The 17,062-nt window shown below is 41.3% G+C and overlaps 1 long non-coding RNA gene across 1 annotated transcript in view; it reads right to left on the bottom strand.

Moving 5' to 3' along the window:
• The window catches only part of LOC141786567 (uncharacterized), a 104,044-nt gene extending 96,497 nt beyond the window's left edge, over positions 1–7,547 (bottom strand). Inside the window, exon 1 of the long non-coding RNA XR_012597845.1 lies at positions 6,836–7,547. This is a non-coding gene — a long non-coding RNA (uncharacterized LOC141786567). The remainder of the gene's footprint in view (positions 1–6,835) is intronic.
• Positions 7,548–17,062: the final 9,515 nt, after the last annotated feature.

Raw genomic sequence — 17,062 nt, 5'->3', positions numbered from 1 at the left:
AGGAGCGCTCTCCTTTTTCCTCTTCTCTCTAATCATCAGCATAGAGGCTAATTGCAACTTAATCACCGGGGAGTACAAAGGGAGGAGAGAATGTTCAGTCATTGATTACAGATAGCGATCTTATAATGGAAAAAAAAAGGTCAGTATATTCACAGACAGCCTGTCAGGGCATGGTCTACATGTGGGAAAAAACACTGTAACAGCTACAGGTGATGTGCTCATGGTGTCATCTGTGGAGTGTTGCTGCTCATGCATCAAACGTGAAGGAACATGTGTGATGGAAGGGAACATTTAGCTCATAATTTTAGTGCGCTGAAGAAGAAAAAAAAAACAGAATGAAAAGACTGTGCAGGAGTCAAGGCTCAAGTCCTTAAAGGGGTGAGTTCATGTAAATTCTTAAGTCATAATTTAGTTCAGCATAGGTGTGACTTAAGTCCATGACTAATATTTAGCTTGTGGTCAGTTAAATAAAAATGCTCCCTTGCTTACCACTGAGGGTAAGCAAGGAGTCAGCATCATCATCATGAGTGTAGCGGACGGACGTTACATCTTACTTTACTCAAGTTGTGCACAATTATAGTCTTGATGGAAACACTGGCAAGGCAAAATTGTTCTTTATCAAAGCTTTAGAAATATTGCTTTTATTTTGTGAAAAAGTGTACACGCAGCTAATGACAGCCAAAGCAGCAGCAGCTTAAAGCCAGCTCGGCTTTAAAGTCTTATGTTTGGGTTGTTCTATGCTCCAAACATGATTATGTTCACATGGGCATGAAAATCAAAAATTGAAGCATTTCAATCAACATCAAATCGAATTGCGAAGTTCTTGGCAATACCCAGCCCTGCTCTTTGTGCATGCATGTAATTCAGACTCAAAGTTAACCCTTAAAAATGGTTTAATATCCAGTTGATTATTCACTAACTTTTAAACCATTATGAGAATCACATTCTGTCCCTATCCAAGCTTCGCTAAATGAACCCTAACACTGCACATTACACACCTCCAAGTCCTCTTTTTGTGCTGCACTATTACCTCATTCATTCCCTTTGGGGAACGCCAGGAGTCAACCTCAGGGAGGACTTTGTTCCCCTGCCATCACCAACCCCCCTGAATGTTGGTGCAGTGTCCTAAAACTCTCCAGTTTACCACATAGTGTCACAATTAACCTGGTTATTAGCTGTTTTCATCATGTTGATTGCTTACACAGACATTTTTAACCATTCTCTGGTGTTTCAGTTTGTCGTCACAGAAGAGTTCACCTTTTTAGTCTTGCTGTAGTGCAATAGTTGCTTTGACAATTCATCTGTCTTTCATTCACTCCCTGGTTGCTTTGCCAAAACTGGGGCTGCCGGTTAGTTATTGCAAGCTAGCTGAGAGCATATTAGAGGTTTGTGTATGTAATCTGTAACAGGTCAATATCAGAGGATGTGTATGCTGATACGTTAAGTACCACTGTGGTGCAAACGAGTAAGAATGAGAGAAATGAGTTGGGAAAAACTGTGTATCGAGGTGGTCCAGTCTCAGAGGGTGTCCAAGAGCAAACATGGTTTGTTTGGTTAACGAGGGGATTCTCTTACACTCGTGTGCACAAGAGAAACAAGAAGTTGCTGGTCTTTACTTTTGTTTTCCTCTGTTAGAGAACCAAACAATCACAGGGGGCCACATCTGCAGAATCAATTTGAGCTGGATGCGGAGCAGGTTAAAAACAAGCTGAGCTTATAGAGTGAGAGACAGAAACATGCCTTAACTGCCTCTCTGTTGGGCTTCAAACTCAGTTTCAATCGTTTTTTGGCAGATGTTGCCAACAACAAAGAGTAAACAGGTGGGAGGGTTGGTGGTTGGCGGTTAGTTACTGTTATACAGTGGGGATCACACATCACACACACATACATTTGTGCACACACACACACACACAGAAAGATAAAGGGATTTGAGATTTGAAAAAGTAAAGTGTTTGCTCCTTTGCAGAAAGTCTTCTGTGAAACCGTGTGCTCAGAGCTTTAGTGTGTTGCTTACTGTGTGTTTAACCTCACAGCCTTTGGGGATGCTTGTGGGCGGTATTGGAGAGGGATGACAGGATCAAAAATAGGTGTACCATACATACGCAGGAACACCTGCACACTTAGATAGACACAGTCTTGAACACAAACACACATGCTCTGTAAACTAAGTGACTGCTTGAAGTCTCTCCATGGGCTGCCTGCAGGCCCTCCACCATAGCCATCATTAGCAGGCTCTATTTCAGGGCTGAAGCCCGGGAGATCAAATGACTTAGAGGTATGATTCCATGAAGTGAGATGGGCCAAATACATAAAAACATTTATTTTAACTACAAACAAACACTAGTACTAATACAAACAAGAAACAACTGCAATCCATCACCTTTTTGTGTGGCATTATAGAGGTATAAGTGGATGCAGAGTTAAGAATAAGATACCAAAACATTTGTCTTTACCTGGCAAAACTTTTTTTCCTTGGTATGAAATATGAATGTATTGTGATGCCACTGATATAGGCCGAGGGTTTTTTTTCTGAAAAAGGGGGGGTTTAATTTTTAATATGGGTCTAACCATTGACACGTGCTGATAGTTGTCTAGGGTCTCTACACAACTGCAACAGCAGAGGGCTCCAGCTTTTTTTAAAGCCAGTGACCTCACTGGGGCTGCGGTGATGTGTCACTTACAGCAGAGACGCAGTGACAGGAGCTGTTTGTCCAGAGAAAGTGGACCAAAAGCTAGATGAGTTAACAGACAACTGAGGCGGAGTTCTGATTTTAATTTTGAGGTAATGATGGTTAATGTAGCAGAGGCGTTAAACAACTGTCACGCAGAGAAAAAAAACATGGGGTTACAGAGTGTAATATCCAAAGATCGCGTAATGTCCAAAAAGACTGTTCAAAAAATGCGAACTGCAAAGAAAAAGCTTGTCCTGATTCTCAAAAATATGGACGTTTCCAAGAGACTGACAGGAACGTGTGTGAGTTTAAGATACATAACAAAGGCATGCCCATTACCAGAGCTGTCATCACAACTGCATTTGAAACACAGATCCCAAAGCCAGAAATGAATGATTATTCCAATGATTTTCTCTGAATTCCAATAAAAAATAGTTTATTTTGGTTATCAAAGTCTTTTTTCTGGAGATTGGTCTCAAAAAGAGGAGGGTTGTCTTACAATTGGGGTCATTGCAGAATACATTACCTGAAACAGTGTGGCTTACCTTGTGCCATACTTGAGCACAATTGCCCCCTGCAGCACCCTAACCCCACTGACCAGTACAGCCTGTGGTCACACTCCTCCCAGATGAACCAGATTTAAGGCGTGATCTCCCACATCATCCTGAAGCGCCTGTTTACACAGAGTGTGGCCAAGTCAAGTCAAGTCAAGTCTATTCATAGAGCACCAACAAGAAGACAGCAGTCGATCAAACCCCTGTACACAAAACATAGAAATAAATGAATAAATGTAACAATTAAAACAATATAAGTAGAAAAACATCGTAATAAAACAGTAAAAAATTTAAAAACTAAAAACTAAGGTGCCTGTGATTTGTACGAGTTCTTTGATGAAACGCCAGGGAGAAAAACTGGGCCTTTAAGGAAGATTTAGAAATCTCTATGGTCTGGGAGGCTCTTATATGGACGGGTAGACTATTCCACAGTCTAGGGGCAGCCGCTGCAAAGCCCCTCTCACCTCTTGACTTAAGTCTGGTTTTGAGGACCTCAAGTAGCAGTTGGTCAGAAGACCTCATCCAAGCCTTAAGATCACTGAGGCAATCGAAAAATGCCTGCACAGTGTCCTGGCCTAGAGACCTTAGCGGCATGTATATTTGGACATCATCAGCAAAACAATGAAAGGATTTTTATGCTTCTGAAAGGCATCCCCAAGTGGCAACATGTACAGAAAAAAAAGAATAGGACCGAGGATGGATCCTTGAGAGACTCCACAGGTCAGTGAAGCCATATCTGAGGAAATGTGGCCTAACCTGACAGAGAATGTCCGCTCTGCCAGGTAAGACCTGAACCAGCAGAGGGCAGAGCCTGTGATGCCTACATAGTGCTCAAGACGCTGAAGAAGAATTCCATGGTCAACAGTGTCAAAAGCAGCAGACAGGTCTAGGAGCATCAAAACAGCAGGACTACCAGAGTAAACAGCTAAAAGCGAATCATTAAAAACTCTCAGCAGTGCAGTTTCCGTGCTGTGTCGGGGTCTAAAGCCAGACTGAAACTTTTCATGGATTCCTACTATTTGTACAGACACTGAAAGTCAGTCGTGTGCTGATGATACAGTGTTTTATGTTTCAACAAAGAACCCCTATCAGGCTTCAGAGATCTTTAGCAGACAGATGGTTACTTTTTCAGAATGACTACAAAGGAACCACTTAACACTTAATTACAAAAAAACAGTATGAATGTGTTTTTCAATAAAAAAGAAAGTCCCTGAAAAAAATCACATCACTATTGATACAAAAAAAAGAGGTGGTAAATGAGTTTAAGTATTTAGGTATAACTTTAGATCCTCAACTTAAGTTTGATGCACATATGAAGAAGCTTTCTAAAACTGTAAAAATTAGTCTGAACTGCTTCAGGCTTATCAGGTCATGTCTCTCTTTTAAGGCAGCTCATTTATATCTGCATGCCTTGGTTCTTTCAAATTTGTCCTGTTGCATCACTGCCTGGGGCCAGGCCATGGACTCAGCTACCAGACCTCTATTTTCACTTTATAAACAAGCTTTGAAAATGTTCGACCAGAAGCAGCAAAAAATGGCACCACTGCAAAATCAATGAAAAAATAATTTGTTGACTTTTTCCAATTTTATAAAGTTCTCCTCCCTGAAAGTTTTTTTAAGTGCCCAAATGGACTGGCCCCACAAGTGATGTCTCAGATCTTTGAAAAGACAGGCAGGTGTAAGACAATGACAAGGAGCATAACAAAGCAAGACTGTAAAATCCAAAGGTGCAGGACAACATTTGGACAATCATCCCTCTCAGTGCAAGGTACGTACCTATGAAAATCCTTACCATCAGAAATTAAATCCCAAACAGAACTAAAGAAGTTTAGTGTGAAAGTTAAACACTGGCTTAAGCAGCAGCAGAAATGTAAGCATTAATTTCTTACAAGTAACTATCAGTATAGCACTTTGCTAATGTTGTGTTAAATTTAACTTGTGTTTTAACCTGTAATTTACTGCAACTGTGTTTATTTATTTATAGTACTTGTTCATTGTATCCACTGTACTACTCACTGTATTTTTATTATTGCATTTCTGTCGTATTTTGTAGATTTTATTCTATTCTAAAGCCTGACCAGGCACAAACACTGCAAATTAGCTGAAGCTAGACGTCTTATATGCATCACATTTTTTCATTTCCTGTGGCAATGTTGTATGTATCGTCCCTGTTAAATAAATATCAAATAAATAAATAAATAAATGTTGTGCTTAGATAAGAACTACTGCAGCTGGACACACACTGCTTTCTCTAGTACCTTTGATAAAAACAGGAGCTGTGATATAGGCCTGAAATTAAAGAAGTCAGAGGGATCAAGATTTTTCTTTTTAAGTAAGGGTTTGACAACAGCGTGTTTCAGAGCTATAGGGACATGATCAGCTACAGAACATTAGCTCCAACTATGTCAAAGACTTCTCTAAGAAGACAGGGAGGAACTGTGTCAGAGGAGCAGTTAGTTGGACGCAAATGCTGATCTAAATCAGAGAGTTGACAGAGGGTCAGAGGCTCAAACTGGTCGAAGGTGGTAGAGTGTAGAGCAGGAGCAATGTCTAAAGAAGGCCCTTCACTTGTGCGAGCTGGCCTGAGGGCAGCAACCTTACTGATGAAAAACTGTTAAAAGTCATTACACACTGTAGGAGTTGTTAAAAGAGGAGGGACATCACTGGGGTCTACAAGAGAGTTCAGAACACTGAATAACACTTGTGGCTTATGGCTATCGTTTGCCACTAGAGTGGAGAAGTAAGCTGTTTTTGCAGCTTTGACAGCTCTTTGATAGTCAGACAGGCAGCCATGGAGAATTTGGCGAGATACAGTGAGTTTGTCTTTTTTTCCATTTCCTCTCAGCACATCTGCAAGCACGTTGAAGAGTGCGTGTTGACTCATTTAACCAAGGCTGTGGACATGCTTTTGGACGGATAAGCCTGAGAGGAGCAATACAGTCCAAGATCTCTGTAGCCTACACGTGGAGTTGAAAACATTTAAAATCTCAGCCACACTGACACCACGCTTATCGTCAACCTGGAACTTTCACAGGAAAGTGGTTTATCCACTGGACATGGCAGTGTCAAGGTAAACAGAACAGGCAGATGATCAGAAATACATGGTAGCACATATTTCACTGATAGATACAGATAAACCATAAGATGGGATGAGATCGAAGCTGTGCCCCGTTGGGTCAGATACCCACTGGATAAAATCAAAGAGTCAATCAGGCTTAAAAAGTCTCTGACCAATATTAAAATCACCGCAGATTAAAATGTGGTCATTATTCACCACAATCCCACACAGAAAACCAGCAAAATCGTCTATAAACAGACGATAAACAACAACGCAGAGGACGGGGGAAGGCGGTTTCAGTTCGAAGAGTCGAAGCTCGGAGCTGGAGAAGCTCTTTGCGAGGAAAATAGCACTTAAGCACGGATTTAAACACAGTGGCCACGCCGCCGCCGCCGCTGCCCGTTGTGCGGGGCGTGCTAAGGAAGGAACAATTAGGAGGAAGGAGTTCGGAGAAAGGAGTAAAGTCACAAGCATTGATCCACATTTCTGTCACACACATTATGTCCAGTTTGTGGGTGGTGAAGAAGAAAAAAGTTTTGTTCGTTACTGACCTGGCATTGAGCCGAGTCGTGCAGAGGTTTCGCTCCCAGCCGGCTGACTACGCAGCACGTCCCAGCTGGCCGAGGTTGCCCAGGTGAGCGCTGCGGCGAGGACGCCGGCATGATGGTGACAGCACTGCCGCGGAAGGAGAGCCGGTCACCGGTGACAGCAGCAGCGGAGAAGGCTCTGGGGAGATGGTCCGGATCCAACGGTGGTTTAAAAGCAGGACAGGACGAACAGCTCCAGAGCGTGAATCAGCCGAAGAAGAAGCTCTCAGGTAAGCCTTGAGTCGGACAAGCACACCGACTCGTTTCCCAAGCCTTCTGGTGCACTTTTCTCGGTGGAGGGGAAGTAGGCAAGGCGGTCGGCGTCGGTGATGAGAGCTGGCTGATAGAGGCTTTTGGCGGCGCTCCCTCCAGGGAGACTCACAGGGCTGTGGGCGCAGGTGATCGGGCACGTCCGCCAACACGGAGAAAATGTTTTTAAGTCATATGATAAGTGTTCCGACAGCAATGGGATCTCTGATGAAGCTCTTATTTTTAAGAGTTTGGCGATCACATGTTAATAGCAAACACATCTCGGCAGGCATGAAGCAGTCGAAACAGGGCAACAGCAAACACTACATTTAGGCCATGTCCACATGTAGCATCCCGGTTTAGGCTATTTTAAAAAAATACTCTCGTCCACGCGCAGCGGGTAAATCCGCAGGTGAGTGCAGCTCCATGCACGCCAAACCCGTAATGGGCAGTGTTTTCCTGACGTAAAGTAAAACCCATGCCAGCCAATCAGAATGAGCCCCCGTCATTCAGCTGTGACGTTTGAGAACCGAAAACTCCGTTTACCAGCGTCCACAGAAACCATGAAACTGGAGTTTTCAAAATCTTCACTTTTGCCGCAGTTTTCAAACAACATCGTTTTTAATGACGTATAGCTGCGGTTTCGTGTGGACGTATAAAATATGCTGTTTCCCAAATACCCGCTACGTGTGGACATAGCCTTAGGGAGCGAAACAGACGACGTGCCAACACAGGCGCCATCTTCCTTGGCATCCTTCCTTTTTTTTTTTTTTTTTTTTTTTTCAAAATTTTTATTTATTTTGATATTCACAACACAGCACAAAACACAACACACAACATATGTACATATATACAGTACTATTTACAATACACATAAAGCAACAGAGAGACAAACCCAGTGCAGGGGTATCAAACTAGAAATTCATAAATCATACACGTAATTTAAGGCTTCACATATCTGCAATGTTTTAATTGCCTTCTGATTCTTAAGTCCTGTCAGAGTCCCAAAGTAACAATCATTTTCCAGTTTGAGTTGTAGAAAGCGTGGGATTTTTTCAGCCCATCTGGATTTATGTATGTGGTATTTCCCAAGTAGTATGATAAGGTTTAAAAGATAAGTCTCTTTGAATCCAGTGCTGCTGTCGACATCCTTCCTTGGTCTCATCAGAGTCAGCACAATGAGACACAGATAGCACTGCTATAACTTCAGTTTTTTTTGGTTTTTTGTTAAGTTGTTTTGGTCTGACATAGCCTTCTAACACGCCTGCTATTGCCTAAAACTGTGGCGAGAGGAGTGGTTACAGCAATCATTTGTCATGTCTGTGAGCTTAATCTGTGCTAAAGTAGAAGCCACAAACTCGGGTATAGACCGGCTAGTGAGCCTGTTACTGTGCCTTTTTTATCCTGCTGCTTCATCTTCCTCATCTTTTGTATTACAAGAGGTCGCAAACAGCATGATGAAAGAATCACAACTAACCCCGACTACCAACCACTTAGCTACAAGGTATTACAATTTGCCTTTTAATAGCAATGTCCATGTCTCTAATTGTATCTAATTCCTAACTTAATTAACAATACTAGTACGTTGTGACCACCCGACAGTCTCTTCAAAAATTGTTGCTCGCTTATTTATTGTTTGTATCTTCTCACTTAAAATTCTGACCCACTCCTCAGCTCCTTCGTGGGGACAGATTTATTGCTGACATGTCAGGCTGAAGCATCTTTAAAATGGTTTATATCTCACGTTCTATGAGGCAGGGGCCAGGGTTGTTTGTTTTGGGTTTTTTTTTTTTCAGCAGAGTAGAAATTTAAGATTTTAGCGTAAATTTTAAATTCCAAAATCCCTAAGTTCATCATAAAGATATTGCAAAGGTAATGATTGGGTTGCATAGGTCTACAGGACAAGGAGACCATCATGACGAACAAAAGGAAACCACACACAGCCCAGTCTTGAGGGATGGGCTTGGCAGGTAGCTATCTGCAGAGCAGTTCCTGTAAATTTATATCTCACAGTATAATCACATCACCCCACACAGACTGACCGCTGTGTCTTTCTCATTATTCCTAATCTAAATATTAGTCGACAGACACGGATAACAAAGTGTGCAGTCGGGTGGTGTGACCTGGCCTCTGTTTATGAGCAGATGTTAATATTTGTCAAATTACAATCATCTCTTGCAAGATCTGATAACTCACAAAGATACACAAACACACACTGACACACACGCACACGTGCACACACCAGGTGGAGCAAAATGAACACAGGCTGATTTACCTCAGCGTTGGCATGGAAATGGGTTATTGGAGGAAATGGCCGTTGCCTCTCCCCAGCTGAGCTCGTCTGTGCCTGCCAGGGCTGATGGATGAGAGTGAATGACTGAATATGATAAAAGAGCACAAGAATAAAAGAGAAATAGGCGGGTCTATTTATTGAAAACAAGAATGGAAGAGCAGATGAGGAAGAGATGGAGTAGATAACATGATGGATTAAATGAACAAAGGTTATCCCAGCTGCTTCAGAATTTTACTGAATGACACTACAAGGCTGATAATGTAGAGCTATGTTTTAATAGGTCCTCTGATGAAGGTCATTTCAAAAATATTGGTTTTATTATTTTATTTTCCACAGTTTTGTGTATTAATTAAAGCAGATAGCTTTAAGACAGCCTTCAGCATACTCCTTGTTTAGCAAAGACCTGAAACAGAAGGCAAGTATGAACTCATGTTATTGTGCTAACATGGTAGAGTTTTAAGACTGTGTTTCCATGGTCAACAGCACACTTAGAATTATAAATTTTGAATGAACAAAAAAGAGAGACCAAATGTGAAGGCTGTGACGTGTTAAAGAATGAAAGTTTTAAACTTTTGAGAAAAAGAGTTGAAGCCATTGCTTGTATTTCATTTTGAGAGGGCAGATTAGAAAAGCAGGTGCCTATGTTTAAAAAAGTAAGAAGTATTTTTGTTCGAATGTAGAAACTAAGGGTGTGGCTCACTAAATAATTTCACAAATGTGCTTTAATACATATTGTCTGAACTACAAAGCATGTGAAAGAGCTAAATGCTCCTAAACTGAGGTGCAGAACACTTAAGTCTGTGTTTATCAGTGATTTTTGCATACATTTAAAGACCATTTGAGTGGCTGCAGGATGAGATAGCACAGCTTTACCCTACAGCTCATATTGGTTATACCTACATTTATCCAGTTGCCTCAATTGTCTGCCGTATTTAAGTGATGGGAACAAATTGTATAAATGTAAAGTGAAAGCTAACGTTCGTATTTTAGGGAAGCAAATCGCTTCATTGTTTTGAAGCGTATATTACCTAATGGTCAACAACAGTGCTCCTCTTCTGTCTTTGTTGAGTTTTTCATAATCCGCTTCAAAATTAAAAAATACAATGGCTAAAATTAAGAGAAGTATTTTTCTTGTCACACATGGGGTGCTAATGTTTCCAACAATAACTGAAAGTGACTGACATTTGGTTTGCTGTGGCCTCAGTACAGTGCATTGCTTCAATCTGTCTAGCTTTCAGCCGGCAAAGTGGGCATGAAACCTGAGGCATGAAGCATTAACATGATGATAAGGTGACTTTTTTTCTCTCATAAATCATTCTTAGCAGCACTTGCTATCAAGTGATTCAAATGTGTCAGTGGGAACCACTACAATAATTATCATATAACAGCTTTCCCTATTTCACATGTTGTCATCATGCAAAGCTCCTCGGCCTGCAAGGGCAAGTGGTGAATGAATCTAATTCGGTTCACTTTAGAGCCTGTTATAATGCCAGCTATGCTTAACAGAGACATTATCCCTCTGTGCAATCAGGATCAGAAGAAATCAGAAGTGTTACAACTATTACAGCATTGAATCAGAGGCAGGTAGCTTATGGCACATATGGGTTTATAGCGATTGAGTGTGAGGTGACAAGTGTGTGTGTGTGTGTGTGTGTGTGTGTGTGTGTGTGTGTGTGTGTGTGTGTGTGTGTGTGTGTGTGTGTGTGTGTGTGTGTGTGTGTGTGTGTGTGTGTGTGTGTGTGTAAGAGGGGGCAGCAAGTCTACAAAACTTCTGTTTTTGTTTCAAAGTTCTGCAGTCTTTTGAGCATAGTGGGTCCAACCAGGGTGTGTAAAGGCACATGTATTCTTACAGAAGTGGAGGCATTGTACAGAGCAGAGAGTTTGCTCAGGGCAGTGTAGATCATGTCATCCCGTGGGAAAAACACATACCAAGCCTAAAAAGCCTAGAAAACAGATTAAACATGAACCCTTAGCTGAGAGGCATGTCATTAAGTCTTAATCCCAAAAAACCTGGCTTTTAGTGCAGTTATTAAACATCCAGTGTCGTAAGCCATGGGGCATGGTGTCCGTGTGTGTTTGCATGTGTGACAGAGCACCTGCAGAACAGCAGGAGGAGAGGGGGCAACAGCATCAAAACAGGGTAAAATTCAGCGCAGTGTTTATTCAGGTACAAACATTATGTGACAAATAGCTCTCTGAATGGGCGAGTCACACAGAAAATCTGCCTGCACTTGGCAAAGTGAAGGTGGTTTATTTCAGATCCTGCATTACTCTGTTTACTAATCTGTTTTATTGTTTTAAAAAAATATTATTTTATTATATTTTTATTTAAAATGTCAAAATAAAAAAAGGAAACCTGAGGAGGCCTACAAGCCTGAGCTGATGATGCTTCACTTCAGACTCTATGTAAAAGTTCTTTATTTCCTGACGCTTGGTTTATAATTCTGCTTTGAATTGAGGCCATAGAGTGATTGGTATTTGATTTTATAATGTATCATTTGAAGTGGTCAGTCAGTTTTAAGCATACACTGCAAAATAAATGAAGTCTGATCAAGTGTTTTTGTTTTATTTTCAGTAGAAAATGTCTTTTTAGACTTGATATGAGCCACATTCACCTGACTTGTCCAAAACAATGTCCAGAACAGTGAAAAAAAAAACTGACAATGGAACAAAAGAAAAAGTTACTTGTATTAAGATACTATTCTAGTTTCAAGCACATTTTCTAGCAATTTTTTTGTTCCACTGGCAGATTTTTTTATTTTTTTTTTTGCTTGTCACAAGCAATTCAGACCTACTTTTTTGTCTTTATATAACTTAATACAAGACGGTTTTCTGATCTGATAAGTTAATCGTGGCTCATGTTGAGGATAATAAGGCATTTTTTACTCAAAATTAGACAAAAACTCTTGATAAGAGTTTGTTTTTTTACAGTGCACACATTCAAATAAAATGTTACCAACTATTTTACAGGACTGGAATGCCCTTGTACCTACCTGGAGACATACACAAATAGCTGTTGTGCACCTCTTCCTGTATGTAACACACAAGCTCTGTTATTGGTCATCTGAGTGGTTTCATTTTTATGCAAATACGGAATCAGCAGTACTTTACTTCTCTGATGTCTGCCCCTTTGTCTTCCTTTACTTAGTTACTGTTTGAAAAAAAAAGCAACGCGAAGATGCTTGAATATAACTTATGCTCAAAATTGCTGTGCAAATTAGATCCAGGACGCTGCCCTGTGTCTTTTAGAGACCGCAGAACACATGAATGTAGAAGTATGTAACGCTGACTGTGACTGTGACTGTGATGGCCACCATGGTGTAGTGTGTCAACACAGAATAGCAAACCAGGCGTAATAAAAGAAAATAAATACTGTTTCTTTTTACCCCCTGTACCAAACCAAAAACGGAGCGTAACTTTTGTGTAGTGTTACACCCCTAAATCCAACCTACCTATTACCTCTCGTCTGGATAAGTGGGGCCTGTCTTTGGTCTGCCTTTAGCTTGACTCCAGTACTCCACCGTCCACCCAGGAAACCATTTATACAGCAGAGAGTCAAAGAATTACAAAGAAAATGCCTTTCCCTTTACCTCCTCAAAGCCTCTGTGGGGGCTCTGTCTCTGTCTTTTTGTTCTCTGCCTGTCTTTCTGCCCATCAGCTCCAAAGATACTTTGCAAAAACAAGCAGTGTAGGCTGTGTAATTCCCCTATTCTACCTGCTTCTCGACAAGACACCTTCTGGCCAATCAACAACAGAAAACGTATGTCGTATTTGGTCTTGCAGCTCAAACGGTTGAAAGCAGACCTCTCTGAATGTCCTGTGTCTCTTTTTCTCCCTGAGGGGTTAGCTTTGGTTCAGGTTGTGTTGGCTTCTTGTTCCATACCTCTAATTGGGCAGCAGGATCACTGATCAGTTGACACAGTGCAATACCATTTCCTTCTAATGAGACACATGGTGTGGTGGACAGAAGCAGACAGAGGGAAATCATCTGTCTACAGCGCCTGGGTCTGTGGGACTCAAAGCATGAAAATACACTTCCACAATACAAATGTGAGATAATTGATATTTTGTTCCCTTAAAGCTTGGAATTGTTAACTTAAAAAAGACTGTCTTTAAGACTACGGGTAGCTCAAATAAAGAACAGGGACTACATTACTCTGAGTTAGACTTAAGGGATGTTTGACCACACATAAAATACAAAGAAGAAGTCAACTGATAGGTTCATTTTTATCTCCTTACTTTGTTTACTGTTTGGTCTTACACACTGAAGAGACACACACTTTTGTGTCTGATATTTTACCAGATCCTTCTGTTTGATCTTGTATTCATGCTGAAGCTCCCATCTTCTGACTCCTCTATGAAATGCAAATCCAAATCTGTGGGGACGGTGTCTCCTCACACAGCCATTCCTCTCTGTGCTTTCATTACCTTTTGTGACACACATCACAGAACATTTCACTGAACTACAAACGGAAAATTTTAACTAAAACAACAACAAGAAAATAATAACATATCTCTCATCTTAGATCTCTTGATCTAAGTCCCCATCGGTAACTACAGGAGAAAGCAAAATGTTTAATACTTCTGAGAATTCTGCAATAATGAGCAACCGATGGTGCCTATCCACCAGGAAGTCCGGTTTGGTTCAGAGCGGTAAACCCTGACTTTACTTGTGTTTTGACAGTAAATATACCCTTTAGGGCTTTACTCTGGCGACATATTTTATTTTGGTGTATGTTTGAAGATTCAGATTTTTTATTCAGCTGGAGAGAGCAACAAGTCTTATGTTTGTCTCATCTTTGTCACATGCACCTTAAACAGAATAAAAGCAAGCCGCACATGGATCCACATCCACATGGATGATTCTGGCTCCGACTTGCTGAAGCATGGACGCACCCGGACAACAACAGAGCGGCGTCAGTCGGAGTCGAGTTGACATATTACCTTGAATTGACTCAGATTTAGGGAAGTGACAGAGCTTGACTGGAGATGCATGTGGTGTGTTTTGGCCCTTGGGCACATATTCTATGGTTACAGCCAAATCACCTCACATCAACATCCAGTCCACCTCTACTCTGTCACTGCACTGGATCTGAGTCAAGTCATGTTAATGTGTCATCTCATACTGGCGCTGCTTTGTTGTGTTCCAGCTACAGTTGGCTCTGGCATTTTGGAGTCCACTGGATCAGAAACACAAGACTTCTATTTGCTGGATACCGGAGCAACCATGAATCAATTTACACAAAACAGATTGGGCCGGACAGGACATCAGGCTTTGAACCCGCATTTAATTATGTGGTTGATTTTCAAAACGAAATACACTGTCGACAACAGATCATACCTAACTTGACTAAACACAACCCATCGTAATGAGCGGAGTCAGGTCAGGAGTCAAGAGGTTTGAGGTTTTACACCCAAGTACAGACAACGTGAATAAGGAGTGAGTCATCATTGAGATAGGAAACGTGTGACACCGTCACTCAGTACTCCAGCTATCCTGCGATGTGGCTGCATACGAAGCCAGTGTCTGTTGATGGACGAGGGAGGACAGAGTTAAACTGCAACAGGGCACAGATGGAAGATAGATAAAGAACTGGCTGATGGCTTCAGCGGCATGTAAACATTGGCTAAAAAGATAAATCATCATCAAGTCAAAGTCAGCGGGTTTGTCATTCATTTTACAGCCATGTGTTGTGCCATGTGTCCTTCCTGTGTACCACAAATACTGGATAAATTTTGGCCAAAAGTCTTCTTGCACTAAAAGCCAAAACCAAAATGTTGCGTGACTTTTGCTTTGACAGTCTGAGTGTGCACCAGTGGATTTACTCTGACTTGGTTGTTTGGTAAACCAGGCAGATCGTTGTGATTGGATGAGTCTATTTTAGCTCAGGGACCTTTTATCCTTCATTTACTGCTTTCAAAAAGTGAAGAAGTGAAGAGAATTTCAATAAGTGTTAAACAGGGAATCAAGAATTGATTGCCCTCCCTGCCTTGAAGAAAGATCAACACAAAAACACACAGTGGAGCTGTTTTTTTGTTTGTAGGGTATCTGACTTACATCTAATGTTGCAAAATGGGTTGGGGATATTGAAAACTGTTTCACATACATGCAATTACAGCATGAAAACACTGAGTGAATGATGCAAAAGCACCTGGCTCTAAACAGTCTGAACTTCAAGTACACACACAGCAGAGCATCTTGTCGACGGCTCTCAGAGCTTAAATCCAGTACAATAAATCTGACGACAACAGAAACAAAACACTTGGAACTTTGTCTGTAGTGTCCACATTATTTCCACTGCATGAAATTTTGAGTAATAATTGATTCATGATGGATTTTGATTCACTCAAAACAGCTGTATGCAATACAAAGAAGCCTAACATTAACTTGGTCTGAGATACATGAAGGACATTACTGCTTTGATTGGACATCAAAAACAAAAGCAAAAATGCTGCTTTTACACACAGAATCATATCAGTAAAATTTTACATCACATATTATGGATCAGATTTAAATGCATTCTTGTTAATACTGCAAAACACATCGCAAACATACTTTTAGTACCAATTAACTGACTGAAAGTATAAAACCAAGCTCTTCTGTCACAGTCTTTGGCTGACATCACTCCATATTCCCTGACTAATGAGCTTTTCCTACCCCCTGTCCAGCCCCTGTCATGGACAAGTCCAACCACTCAGCTCTGCACCCAGTGGTGCCCTAAGATAACATGTCCACAGAGTCTTGGAGGAAAAAAAAGTGCAATATCCGAAGCATTTTTCTCAGTTTTGATAAAAATCCCAGAACATAGTGCTTTGAAGGTTCCACAGCTGCAGTATTTGTTTAGTGTAGCCTGAGGAAGGCCGATGTGGAGGGAGGACTGCTGGTGATTTATCGCTCTCAGGGAAGACAAACACAGAAGTGAAGTCCCGCAGCACAGAGGCCTATTAGAAAATTGCTTGTTTTCCCTTTTAAACTTCAGAAAAACAGAGAATGACTAATCTTTGTTATAAAATGAGATTTCTGTGGAGGGGATGTTTGTAGTGGTCGTGGCTGTGAAGCTTAGCAAAGCAGGAAGCCGCAGCAGGAGCTGTTTAACCCGACAAGCAAACATGGGCATTAATGTTTTTTATTTTGATGCATTTACTTATGTTTACACTCTCTTTGCTTCTTTACCGCCTGCAGGGTCTTTCCAGCGACCATGTTCTTCAGGCTACGGTCAGGGTACATATCAAACAAGAAGGCTCATCAAGATGCCACAACTCGCAGCAATGTGAAGTTGTCCAGCGAAGGGGAAGAAAGACGTTTACAAGAAACTCTGCCTCTACAAAGTATAATGGTGTACACAGTGACAATCTAAAGTTCTCCCTGTCTTTCTTTCCCCACTCTTCATCCTTATCTCCATTTAACACCCCTCTCTTGATCCATTCTGTCCAACTAGCTGTGTCTCTAACTTGCACTGGGTATCTTACACTTCAAATGGTGCAGAAAGAGACTCACAGTTCACTTCATCTACTCAGCTCCCTGACAGAACAGACAGTTATTTGCCCTCACAACACATGGTTATTGGAGCAGCTTGCGTGTAACTTCCGCACACAGTCTAACAAACACAGAGATGTGCATGGCTACGCGAAAAGCATTTCACACGCAC

Source organism: Halichoeres trimaculatus, unplaced genomic scaffold, assembly GCF_033239565.1.
Source record: "Halichoeres trimaculatus isolate MK-OKI-2021-1 unplaced genomic scaffold, fHalTri1.1 fHalTri1_scaffold_2, whole genome shotgun sequence".
Classification (NCBI taxonomy): domain Eukaryota; kingdom Metazoa; phylum Chordata; class Actinopteri; order Labriformes; family Labridae; genus Halichoeres; species Halichoeres trimaculatus.
This window is presented reverse-complemented; position numbering and strand designations above follow the sequence as displayed.